The sequence below is a fragment of the Tursiops truncatus genome, chromosome 3 (genome assembly GCF_011762595.2).
Source record: "Tursiops truncatus isolate mTurTru1 chromosome 3, mTurTru1.mat.Y, whole genome shotgun sequence".
Lineage (NCBI taxonomy): Eukaryota > Metazoa > Chordata > Mammalia > Artiodactyla > Delphinidae > Tursiops > Tursiops truncatus.
In genome coordinates, this window is record NC_047036.1 from 94696335 (window position 1) to 94710155 (window position 13821).

At 39.9% G+C, this 13821-nt stretch overlaps 1 protein-coding gene across 8 annotated transcripts in view; it reads left to right on the forward strand.

The window, feature by feature from the left end:
• AP3S1 (adaptor related protein complex 3 subunit sigma 1) overlaps nt 1-10521 on the forward strand; it is a 142529-nt gene extending 132008 nt beyond the window's left edge. For 5 of the 8 annotated variants that reach the window (XR_012330819.1, XR_012330816.1, XR_012330817.1 and 2 more), the window contains one exon: nt 5699-10521. The gene's annotated coding sequence lies outside the window, so the exon portion shown is untranslated. The remainder of the gene's footprint in view (nt 1-5698) is intronic. The other 3 variants (XR_012330820.1, XR_012330822.1, XR_012330821.1) reach the window with 1 other exon arrangement.
• The last annotated feature ends 3300 nt before the right edge of the window (nt 10522-13821 follow it).

Genomic DNA, 13821 nt, shown 5'->3' on the forward strand with positions numbered 1-13821 from the left:
ATGATTAGTTATTTTGCAAAGGCCAGTGGCCCATTCTCACAGGGATTGGTAACCTATTTGAAGTATGGGTTTGCCTTTGCTGCCCAAAAAGTCTTGGCCAGCACCATTATCTGGGGGCTTTGGGAATGCTTGATCCATAGACATGGAATCCCACACAGCATAGCATCTGACTTGGGGACCCACTTTAGAGTAACAAGGTTGTGGGAGAAGGCCTCTGCCTGTGGAATTCACTGGTTGTAGCACATACCACACTGTCCAGAGGCAGCTCACCTTATAGAATGCTGGAAAGGCCTTCTAAAGGTGCAATTCAATTGCCACCTTGAAGGAAACACTCCGAAAGCATGGGATCCCTTCGGAGTGCAGGGATTTATTAAATCAGAGACCTCTAATGTGCTGTTTCCCCAGTTGGAAGGGTACAAGTCTGGAAAACAACAAAGACAGGAATGGCCCCACCTACTATCCCTTCCAATGTCTCATGAGAAAATTTGTATTTCTCATCTTTGCAGTCTGGGCTCTGTGTTGTTGGAAGTCCCAGTGCCCTAAGCGGGTACACTCTTCCTAGAGGACACAGCAAGGGTACCATTGAACTATCAGTTATGGCTGCCCCAGGGCACTTTGGACTCATCGTGTGCAGGGACTAGCTGGCAAATGGAGGAGTTACCACTCTGGCAAGGGTAACTGACCCTGATCAGTGGGAAGAGGTAGGATGCTTTTACACAATGGGTACAGCATCACGATCCTGTTGGGCACCTTCAGGTACTTCCTTGCCCTGCTGTAAGTGTGAGTGGACATGTGCACTAACCCTAGACTGAAAACGGTGTGACGATCAAGTGATTGGACCCCTTGGGAATGAAGGTTTGGTTCCTACCATTGGAAAAGCCACTAGACCTGCCGAGATTGAAGCGAATTTAGCATAAATGGTGGAGGAGGGAGGGGATGAGTTCCGGTTGTGGCCTTGAGATCACCTGCCATGTCAGGAAATGTAGTACCTCCCACTAAACTCCTTTTTCTGAGTTTCCTCTCAGAAAGAGAGGCACATAGGAAACGAAAGAGTTGCTGCTCCCTGAACCTTTACGGAGAAGCAGATCTTCCTTCACAGTGGTCTGTGGAAGCTGTGAAAATGTGCCTAGCTGGCCTCCTGGGCCCAAGCTGCTATGCTTAAAAGCCATCACCAAGGGAGGCCATGCCTCTTCCTATGGGCTCTCCTCGCTGAGTCAGATAGGGAGACACAGAGTTCTGATGGCAGTCTCTGGGCTCCCGGACTCCCAACAGCTTTGTCAACCCTTGCACCGACTGCAGGGCAGTCTAGGACGCTTGCACCCAACCTCCTTTCCCTCTCTCCTTCACTCGAGGTCAGATTTATGTTGAGGTCTGATGACTCTCCCATTTTTCCCTGGCTCCCTGCCTATTTCCTTTCCCACAGGCATTTCCCCTAATAAAACCCTTGCACATTTCATCTCATCTTGGCATTTGGCATCTGCTTCTGGGAGGATCCAGACTTAACACCAAGCTGTGACTTTGTTCTGACAGACAGCTAACTTACTTGTCAAATCAGCTTGGAGATTCTGAGGCTTGTTTTCAGGCTTAGGTGGGCCAGACCTCAGATAGCTTTTTCTTCTAGGATTAGTTTGGCCCTGAAACTAAGGAGTTTCCTTTCTGGAGTTTCTGATTAAATGCCCTGAAGTTCAGCAAGGACTCTCCACTCTGGCTGGCTGGAACATGAATATCCCCCAGCCCTTTGTGAACTCTGGAATTATTCATCTTATAGCTTCCTGTTTTTTGTTTTGTTTTCTGGCTAACTTTGTGACATTTTATCCTATGCATGTGCAGCTAAGTATGCAGTAACTGACTCAAGGGACTCCTGTGCAAATTTCTCTGTACAACTACCTGATACTCTGATACCCTGCCGTATTCATACTAGATACCTCAGTCTCTTCAAACTCCAGGCTAGACAGCCGGGATAATTACAGGTGTTATGTCATTCGTGTCCCTTCTCTCAGAGAGGAATCACAAGCCTATACTGATTTTTGTTTAATATCTGAAAACAGTTGCTTCATAAACCTGACTCAATTTTCTAGTTGATTACCATAGGAGGGCAGTTACCACAGGAGGGCAAAGCTGGTTCCAGTTGCTTTATCATTTTTTGGAAGTGGAATCCCAGCACCAGCAACACCCTTAGACCTGGGCAAGTAGAGCTCTCTCTCTGGCTTGTTCCTTAGAGGGTCCTGTGCTTTGGAAGACCTTTTTAGAAGTTTTCAAGTCCTGTCTGCCCCTGCTGCCTGAGACCAGCTGAGGCCACTAGCGCCATCCTGTGGGAGTGTCCCAAACCCAGACCAGGACCTTTGTGGGCTCTGGACCCTATTTCTCCCCTGCTGGATGCTCTCTAACCCTTACCTTGAGCATGGGCTTGACCGGGGCCCTGAGGAGCTCCAATGCAGGCGTGTGGCTTGACTGGTGCATTGTTTCCTGTGCCTGATGTGGTATTTCTTTTGCAAGATTACATGACATTGGGCTGCCAGAAAGTGCCGATATGCTGATTTTGGATGACTCTAACCCACATGAGACACAGTATAAGTTCAGTTCTCTGGTCTACCATTGCCCCACCAATGACCCTTAGGCTTTATCCATGTATGTGGGCCCATGCATCAGTTCTCACATTTATATTCCAACTAGTCTACAGCACCAAAGCGGACAGCAGGGGAATAGCACATGTCCTTTATCCTTTGTGCCCGTGCTATGGGCACCCAGGGCAGTCTCCTCACCCCATCCCCAAGCTCTGTGCCATGTGCCAGGTAGTTTTCCATTGGTGGCTGCATCTATTTCCTCCAAGCACTTTTGAGACTATTGTTCTGAAGTGCCAATGGGCACTTTTCTGGGTATGTTCAGGAGGTGGAAAAGTAAGTCATGCATAATAGATCCATTCCAATATTTCTATAAGCAGGAGCTTTTTGATTCCTTCCACTACAACAGCAGTTCTCAACATTAAAATCACTTGGGAAATTTTAAAAAATACCAATGCTTTGGTCTGTCATACAGAGTGAAGTAAGTCAGATTGAGAAAAACAAATACTGTATGCTAACGCATATATATATGGAATCTAGAAGAATGGTACTGATGAACCTAGTGGCAGGGCAGGAATAAAGACACAGATGTAGAGAACGGACTTGAGGACACAGGGGAGGAAGGGGAGGCTGGGACGAAGTGAGAGAGTGGCATGGACATATATACACTACCAAACGTAAAATAGGTAACTAATGGGAAGCAGCCACATAGCACAGGGAGATCAGCTCGGTGCTTTGTGACCACCTAGAGGGGTGGGATAGGGATTGTGGGAAGGAGGCTCAAGAGGGAGGGGATATGGGAATGTATGTATACATATAGCTGATTCACTTTGTTATACAGCAGAAACTAACACAACACTGTAAAGCAACTATACTCCAATAAAGATGTAAAAAAAAAAAAAAACCCAACGCTTTGGCCCCACCCCAGACTAATTACAGCAAAATTTCTGGGCATGGGGCTTCAGCATCTTTGTTTGGAAAACTAAGGTGATTCTAATGTACAGCCAGGGCTGAATCTGCTGCTCTCATTCTGGCATATCAGGCTCATTGACTCTAGGCTACTGCTGAGTTTAAGTTTCAATTAATTCTAATCCAGATCTTCAAGAAACATATTAAATATGAAGTTTTCGATGAGAGCATCAGTATCATTAAATTTAACCTGATTCAATCTTATGTTTGATCTAACACCCTTAGAATCCATTCCCATATATGCTCCCCAGACTTCGGCTGATACAAAATAGAAAGATCCTACATGTGTAAGCCTTCCTGGAGAAGACCTGGCATCTCTTTGTCTGGACTATTTTAGGATCTCATTTTGAGCCTGGAGGCAATGAGAAGTGGATGGGTGAGGTCTGCAAATAAGTATCCCTTTTCAAGGCAAATGCTCCAGATAAGGCAGAAAGGTTTTTCTGAAGGAGAGATGGTTTCCTCAGAGTAGAGAGCTGCTTCTACTGGTAAAGGAGGTTCTGTGAGAACTGCTGATTTGAAGTTCTCAGCTTTGTCTCTCCAAATAGCCCCATCCTATCTCAGCATCTCACTCCTTTCCAGTGTCTTTACCTTAGCATTAGAGACCTGGTAGTGTTACATATTTAACTGGCATTGCAACTCTGGGCCTAATCCAATCTATGTTGGTCTTGCAGCTAGATGAGATAAGGGCTTTCTTTAAGGTAACCATAAGATTTTCTGACTGTCCACTTATACTTTGAGATGGGAGTTTAGATCCTTAATCTTTTTTTCTGAGGCATGGGGAAGGAGCTCTCTTTAGGACAGTCAGAAGAAGCCATAGTAATCCACAATCCTCATAATCACCATTGTCACCATAATAGCTAACTCCTATAGCCACTCCATCTCCCAGTGCCTTGCTTCCTACCTGTAATTCATCCTATGCCACCTTCGATGAGAATTTGAGTAAGCATTGTCCCCACAAGGAGGATATTCATGTGCTCTTCAAATATGTGAGCTGCCCAATCCCATAGTCACATCTTGAGAATCTATTTCCGGGAACAATTCCTGACATAAGTATTGTATCAGGTCCCTAAACAAAACAGATCGCACAATCCATGGGTTTAACTGGCATTTAACAAAGGGGCTGTTTCTGGAGGTATGGACAAGATTAAGGGAAGCAATAACGAATCATCACACATCCAAGAACTAGCAACAATGAGAAATCATTACCACACTTAGACCTGAAAGGACAAGAGGAAATGGTTTAGCCAGAGCCTAGGAAAGCTAGAGCTGTGAAAGAGAGCCACTCAACAGGAGTTGGGCTGTAGTGGAGCCCTTGCCAGACTCATAGTGCTGAAGTACACAAGGAGGAAGAAGAAATACTTCAACTTCTCTCTCTTTTTGCCTTTTGATCTCCTGATGAAGCCTCCCATTGGTCAAACCCAATTGTACTCAAAGGTCAAGAGAGGCTGGCTGATGCTATTAGTAGAGATCAGCTCCCCAGGGCAAAGATTGGATTAGATGATGAGGAACTGAGAATAATTAGCCCAAGATACCAATCTCTTGCCAAAAATCTGCTACAGGAGCAGACCTTTATGAAATCTCTGTTGATCTTAGCCTTTGCTACTTACGAATTTATCTTTGGCTACTGAGGGGATGCTCCCAGGATATGGAGATTAAAAAAAAAAAACAACATAGTGTTCCTGATCTTATTTTGATATTGTCAGTCCATGGGAAAGCTTCTCAATGAGGTAGTAATAGAACCAGGAAGGGAAGTGAAATTATCCAGCTCCTAGCCTGCTGTTCAGTTCTCTACCTGAATTCCAGAACTTGCCCTGTTTTTCTTTTGTATGGTTTTCCTGGTTTACACAAATGGTGAAGCTGCACCTAATGCCAATAAGGGTCTTCTGGCTGAGTGAGATGCCAGTTATATGTCAGTGCTCAGTAAAACTCCTGCCTCCTCAAGGCATAGTAAGTGGGGTGGAGTGGTAATTTTAGAGAAGACACTGGAAAATTGAAGATGCAATTGGCAGGTCTGAGATCCATTTTTTTTTTAACATCTTTATTGGAGTATAATTGCTTTACAATGGTGTGTTAGTTTCTGCTTTATAACAAAGTGAATCAGCTATACGTATACATATATCCCCATATCTCTTCCCTCTTGTGTCTCCCTCCCGATCCCACCCCTCTAGGTGGTCACAAAGCACCAAGCTGACTGAGATCCATTTTTGGGTGAACTTCATTTCTTTCCTACGGCTCATAAACTGTGTGACAAATAATAACCACTCTGAGAGTGCTTTCTGTGCATCCTTAGATAAAAATAGTGTTTGGCAATACGTAACATTTTCCCTGAGGTTTAGCTTTGTGATAGCTTCCTCCTTATAAGTATTTTATTTAAATCTTGAGGCAAGAATGACTATACTAAACTTTTTTTTTCAAGTATGGAAAAGACTGGTAATTGTCTTCCAATGTCCATTCTTTCTTTCTTCCTTTTAGTATTAGAAAGCATCCCATAGAATGTTAGAGACAAATCTAGTTTTCCTTAGAGCCAGATATGGCCATGTGATTTCCTTTTCATTGGAATATGGACAAAAAAGACATGTGCAACACATCTGCATAAACTTCCTAAATAAAAACACTTGCTCCTCCACTTTCTGCCTTTTCCCTAACTGGGGCCAGGGTGCAGTTGAAGTGCTGGTGAGGCAGTTTTGAACATGTGGACAAAGACCGCCTCCCTGGGGGATGGATGATGTCACAGAAGAGAACCACCTGCCTATCTTGGAACCTCCACTTACCACTGGGCTATAATGTGAAGAAATAAATTTCTGTTTTGCTGCAGCCACTGCTTTTTTGGATCCGTTTGTTATAGCAGCTTAGCCTAAACCTTAACTAATAATGCATCAAGGCTTATTTCAAAGTCATACATGACAATTGACTGTTTTGTGCAAATTTGTCTGAGAAGCTCTCCTGTAATCCCTAACTTCCCATCTAAATAAACAGGTGACCAAATAAAATATTTTATTGAAAATCAGATTTTGTATTAATTTTATGTGCTTAAATGGATACTGAAAAAAGAAATGAACATATATTTTAATATGTGTTTTTTGGTATTATTTCTAGGATGATTTTCTCATTCATGTGTTTTGCTTCCTCTCCTTTTTTTAAATCACTATTTTCCATACTTACGGTTCCCACACTGGTTGCACACCAGATTGTGTGCAAGATACGACAGAGAAAACACTCATGACTTTATCCTCTTCTTCTTTACAGTTGTTCTCAATTATTCTATGTGAATTCTCAAAGTCAGGAAGTATATTTTCCAATTTAGGAAAGAGGGTTGGTTTATACACTGTTGATCTTCATTTTAAACACATTAACTTAGTGAATGTGATTAAAATATAATATGCAATGTGACAGAGTAGGAGAAATAAAATTCTTGGGAACTAATAATTTGAACCCCATTACTCATTGTTCAAACACTTATTGAACATATAATGCTGTGAGGGTGTGGACTCAGTGTTTCATTAACACTCAAGCCATGATTTCTAGGGGAAATGCCTTTAATGAATTGAAGGGAGGAGAGTGATTTGCACATTTCTTGTATAAAATGATAAGTGATGGAGTAAAGGCTTCTGTAAAACAGCATCTCAGGAGAGCTCCTGATGCGTTCTCCCCCAGCCTGTCACTAAAATACCTAGTCGGCTTTGAAAAGGATTTTTAAAAACCACCAAAAATTAAGAGTAACAACTATTGATAGCATTGGAGGAGTTTCTAGTTACAACTAGTTCCATGCAGTCAGAAACAGGGCAAACCTGCCTGACTGGAAATACACAGGAAGCCCTCTGCCCTGCCCCTGCCTGAATATCCATGTGCAAAAAGAATGAAATTGGAATCTTAACACCATAAAAAAAAAGAACCCTCAAAATGAATCAAAGACCTAAACAGAAGAGCTAAAAACGTAAAACTCATTGAAGAAAACATTGGAGAAAGTCTTTATGACATTGGGTTTAACAGTGAGTTGAGGAAGGTATCCAGGGAATGACATGCTGCATCGGAGGTGGTATTATTGCCACAGATAAAGCATTTTAAGTGGGGATAGAGACATGAGACAGCAAAGCCCTTGGGCATTAGAGTTTCCTGAATCGATATTCAGTGTCAGAGAACTGGATCATGGGGCTGGTGGTAGTAGGGGCAGGGAGTGGAGACTTGACTTCAGCCAGGTGGTTCCCTGTATCAGACCCACTCTCACCATCTACAGGTGTATAGGACTCTCGATTTCACTCTCTATCTACTTGGACAAATTTCTTTCTCAGTACTAAGCCTGGATACTATCCTGGTCCAAGTCCCAAGACTGGATAGATTTTTCCTTTTGTGCAGCTATATTGTGGGGGGAAACACTTGATAAATTCTCCAAGAACTAAAGAGAAAAATGACTTAAGATAAAAATAAAGAGAAAGAGCACAATAGATAAAGAAGAAAAAATGACAGTGATTCAAACTAAGAATTATGGATGCTTCTGATGAAGGGAAAAAAAACAATTGAAACAAAAGAAACAAGAATTGAAAACATAAGTCTATAAAACTTTCTTAAAGAGAAAAAACTGATTACAAATCTCAAAAGAATAACAATATTCTAAATTTTAAAAAAACCTGTGAAAGAGGTTTGCTCTTAAATATATCCTAGCAATAATTTTTGAATTATGAAGATAAAGAAAAAAATCCTATATGTATCCTGACAGAAGCATAATAGAATTTCAAACAGGACATTTTCTATAGTGTGTTAGTTTGGGTCTTCCAAGAAGCAGACTCCAAGATGGAATTAGATATGGAAAGGATTTACTGGGGGAAATGACTGTAAAAAGAAAAGGGCAGGGAGCCAGAGGAGGTAGGGAGAGCCTTCAGACTGTGATGCTGGTCTGACCTCTTTGTAGGAGGGAGGGAAGAGAAGAGGGCTGGAGAAGAAGAGTCCCAGACTGCAGTGCCATGTTAAGAAAACGTCTGGCAGACCAATGAGAAGCCCTCCAGCCAAAATTGCCTATCAGCAGAGTCCTTCACTAGACTTTCATTAATGTCCCTGCCATGCTTGTTATTCATTGGCTGGGAACAGCCTACAGGGTGCATGGCCTCAGTGTTAACACTGTGGTAGACTCAGAGCAGCACCTGAGTCTGTCAGTCACTTGCACTCACTGAAGGGGGAGATGGGACTGATGTACATTTTCAGGGCCACCGAATGCAATCAGCCACAACCCTACACCTGAAGACTACAGATGATAAGTATCAACAATCTAAAAGTTTATTAGGCACATATAAGCAAGATTTAGTAAAGACAACAAAAGAAGTCTAGAGACTTCTACCCCCACCAGGCTCTATAAGAGAAGGGTACAATTTGAAATTGAAAGTTGAAATCATTTATTGATCCATGGGCTGCCTAATGGATGTTACATTAGCAGGCATGAAAACAACATGAATCGCATCATACACCTCCACCAAAGCTCTTGGTGTGACCAGGCTCATTGTCAATGAACAGTCATATTTTGAAAGGAAACTTTTTTTCTGAGAAGTAGGTCTTTATTTTAGTGGGCTTAAAATTCAGTAAACCCTGGCTTTGTTGTTCCTGTGTTGCTGAGCACAAGCAGAGTAGACTTAGCATAATTCTTAAGGGCCCTAGGATTTTTGAAGTTGTTAATAAACATTAGCTTCAACTTCAAGTCACTAGCTGCAAGGGAGTCAGACTGTCCTTTGAAGCTTTGAAGTCAGGCATTGACTTCTCCTCTCTAGCTATGAAAGTCCTAGATGACAACTTCTTCCAACAGAAGGCTGTTTCATCTACATTGAAAATCTGTTGATAATGCGTAGCCACCTTCATTCATTATCTTATAGCTAGATCTTCTGGATAACTTGCTTCAGCTTCTACATCAGCACTTGCTGCTTCACCTTGCACTTTGATGTTATGGAGACAGCTTCTGTCCTTAAATCTCATGAACCAAACTCTGCTAGCTTCAAATTTTTCTTCTGCAGCTGCCTCATCTCTGTCAGTTTTCGTAGAATTGAAGAGAGTTAGAACCTTGCCCTGGATTGGGCTTTGGCTTGAGGGAATGTTGTGATCTTCTTTCCAGATTCCTAAAACTTTCTCCATGTCAGCAATCAGGCTATTTCGCTTTCTAATCATTCATGTGTTCACTGGATTAGTACTTTTAATTTCCTTCAAGAACTTTTTCTTTGCATTCAGAACTGGCTGTTTGGTGCAAGAGGTCTGGCTTTTGGCCTATCTTGGCTTTCGACATGCTTTCTTCACTAGGCTTAATCATTTCTAGCTTTTGATTTAAAGTGAGAGATGTGCGATTCTTCCTTTCACTTGAACACTTAGAGGCCATTGTAGGGTTATTAATTGGCCTAATTTCAATATTGTTGTGTCTCAGGGAACAGGGAGGCCTGAGGGACGGGAGAGAGGGGAACGGCTAGTCAGTGGGGTGGTCAGAAGACACACAACATTTATTGGTTAAGTTCACCTTCTTATGTGTATATGGTTCTTGGTGCCCCCAAACAATTAACAACCGTAACATCAAAGACAACTGATCACAGTTCACCATAGCAAATATAATAATAATGAAAAAGTTTGAAATATTGAGAGAATTACCAAAATGTGACATAGAGACACAAAGTGAACAAATACTGTTGGGAAAATGGCACCAATAGATTTGCTTGATGCAAGGTTGCCACAAAAATTCAATCTGTAAAAAATACAGTATCTGTGAAGTGTAATAAAGCAAAGTGCAATAAAACAAGGTATGCTTGGGCTTTCCTGGTGGCACAGTGGTTGAGAGTCCACCTGCCGATGCAGGGGACACAGGTTCATGCCCCGGTCCGGGAAGATCCCACATGCTGTGGAGCAGCTAGGCCCGTGAGCCATGGCCGCTGAGCCTGCGCGTCTGGAGCCTGTGCTCCGCAACGGGAGAGGCCACAACAGTGAGAGGCCCGCATACCGCAAAAAAAAAACCAAACAAACAAAAAAACAAGGTATGCTTGTAGTCTTTTACTCCAGCATAATATTCATTTTTCAAAAGGATTCATATTTTTTCCCTAGCAGTTCATTTGTTAAATTTGCAAAGTAACAGGTATAATTACAAACACTCATGGACTAAAACACCCAGAGAGTGACAATAAGTTTTAAGCTAATGTTGCCTGCATAGTCTTGGATTTTAATAAGTAATAGCTTTTGATTACTATCAATAATAAAATCTTACTATTACGCTTTGTTTTATAGTACTATGTGTTTTTATTGTGGTGAGATATACAAAATGTTATCTTTTTAACTATTTGTAAGTGTATAATTCAGTGGCATTAAATATATTCACAGTGTTATGTAATCATAACCATTATCTACACTTAAAACTTTTCATCATCCCTAGCAAAAGCTTTGTACCCAGTAAACAATACCTCTTCTCCCCCTCACCCCAACCCCTGGTAACCTCTAATCTATTTTCTGTCTCTGTGTATTTGCCTCTTCCAGGTATCTCATATAACTTCATACCATCATACAATATTTATCCTTTTGTGTCTGACTTATTTCACTAAGCATGATGTTTTCCAAGTCCACTTATGTTGTAGCATACATCAAAATTTCAATCCTTTCTATGACAATAATATTCCATTGTATGTATATACAATGTTTTGTTTATATATTCATCTGTTGATGGACATTTGGGTTTTTTCCACCTTTTGGCTATTGTGAATAATGTTGCTACAAACATTGGTATATGAATGCCTTTTTGATTCCCTGTTTTCTATTTTTATGGATATATACTTAGGAGTGGAATTTACTTGGTCATATGGTAGTTCTATGTCTACTCTTTTGAGAAACCACCAAAATGTTTTCTACAGAGCATCATTTTACATTCCCTCCAGCAATGCATGAGGGTTCCAATTTCTCCACATCCTTGTCCACACTTTTTGTTTTTCATTTTTGTTTTTGATTTTTATTATAGTTATCCTAGCAGATATGAAGTAGTGTCTTATTTTGGTTTTGATTTGCATTTCCCTAATGACTAATGATGTTAAGCATCTTTTTAAGCTTATTGGCCTTTGTCTATCTTCTTTGGAGAAATGTCTATTCATGTCATTTGACTACTTTTGAATTGGGTTGTTTGTTTCTTGTTGTTGAGTTCTTTATATATTCTGGATATTAATCCTTAATCAGATATATAATTTTCAAATATCCTCATTCTGCAGGGTTTTTTTTACTATCTTGACAGTATCCTTTGATGTACAAAAGTACTTAGTTTGTTGAAGTTCAGTTTATTTTTCTTTTGTAGCCTGTGCTTTTGTTGTCATATCCATAAAGTCATTGCCAAACCCAACATTATAAAGACTTTCTCCAATGCTTTCTTCTATAAGTTTTATATTTTTAGCTCTTATGTTTATGTCTTTGATCCATTTTGAGTTTATTTTTGTATGTGGTGTAAGGTAAGGTTCCAATTTCATTCTTTTGCATGTGGGTATCCAGTTTTCTCAGCACCATTTGTTGAAAAGGTTGTTCTTTCCTATTGAATAGTCTTGGCACTCTTGTTAACGTGATAGTTCAACCATTATGATGGTTTATTTCTGGGCTCTCTATTTTATTCTATTCTATTGGTATATATGTCTATCGTTATGCCAGTACCACACTGTTCTAATCACTTTAGCTTTGTAGTAAGTTTCAAAAGTGAGAAGTGTGAGTCCACTAGCTTTTTCTTTTTCAAGATTATTTTGGGTATTTGGGGCCATTTGCAATTTAATATAAATTTGAGGACTGGCTTTTCCGTTTCTGTGAAATAGGCTGTTGGAAGTTTAATAGGGATTGTGTTGTATGTATATCACTTTGGGTGACCTTGACATTTAAACAATTTTAATCTTCCTATTCATGAACATGGAATGTCTTTCCATTTATGTAGGTCTTCTTTAATTTCTTTCATCAGTGTTTTGTAATTTTCAGCATACAAGTCTTTCACCTCCTTGGTTAGATTTATTCCTAAGTATTTAATTCTTTTAGGTGCTATTGTAAATAGAATTACTTTCCTAATTTCATTTTCTGATTATTCATTGCTAGTGTACAGAAACACAACTGATCTTTGTGAGTTGATCTTATATCCTGCAATTTTGCTAAATTTATTTATTTATTTTTTTAACTGTAATAACTTTCTTGTAAATTCTTTGGGATTTTCTATATGTAGGATTATGTCTTCTGCAAAAAGAGATAGTAGGTTTATCTCTTCCTTTCCGATTTGCATTTCTTTTCTTTCTTTTTCTTGTCTAATAGCTCTGACCAGAGTTTCCAGTATAATGTTGAAGAGCTGCAATGAAAGCAGGCATCCTTGTCTTGTTCCTGATCTCAGGGAGGAAAGCTTTCAGGTTTTCACCATTGAATATGATGTTAGCTGTGGGTTTTTCATAAATACTCTTTATCATGTTGAGGATTTTTCCCCTTTATTCCTAGTTTTCTGAGAGCTTTTATCAATTAAAGAGTATCGAATTCTATCAAATGCCTTTTCTGCATCGTTTGAGATGATCGTGTAGTTTTTTTTCTTTGTTTTATTCATGTTCTATTCCTTTGTTCTATTACATCAATGGATTTTCTTATGTTGAACTAGCCCTGCATTCTTGGGATAAATACCACTTGGTCTCGGTGAATAATCCTTTTAATACTCTGTTGGATTTTGTTTGCTAATATTTTGTTGGCTATTTTGCATCTATATTCATAAAGATAGTGGTCTGTCATTTTCTTTTCTTGTGATGTCTTTATCTGGCTTTGTTATCAAAATAATGTTTTGTTTCCTCCTTTTCAATTTTTTGGAAGGGTTAAGAAGGATTAGTTTCAATTCCTCTTTAAATATTTGGTAGAATTCACTGGTGAAGCCATCTGGTTCAGCACTTTTTTTGGGGGGGAGGTTTTTGATTATTTATTCAATCTCTATTTTCTATTTCTTTTTGAGTCAGTTGAGGTAATTTGTGCGTTTTGAAGAATTTGTCACTTCTTTTGGGTTAACTACCTTTGTATTATTCTGTTATAATCCTTTTTACCTCTGTAAGATGGATAGTAATGTCCTCACTTTCGTTTCTGATTTTAGTTATTTGCATCTTCTCTTTTTTCCTTGTAATTCTAGCTAAAGGGTTGTAAATTTTGTCAATCTTTTCTAGGAACCAATTTTTGGTTCCATTGATTTTCTTTATTGTTTTCCTATTCTCTCTTTTGTTTACCTCCACTCTGATCTTTATTATTTCCTATCTTCAGGTTTAGTTTGCTCTTATTTTTGTAATCCCTTAAGGTATAAAGTTAGGTT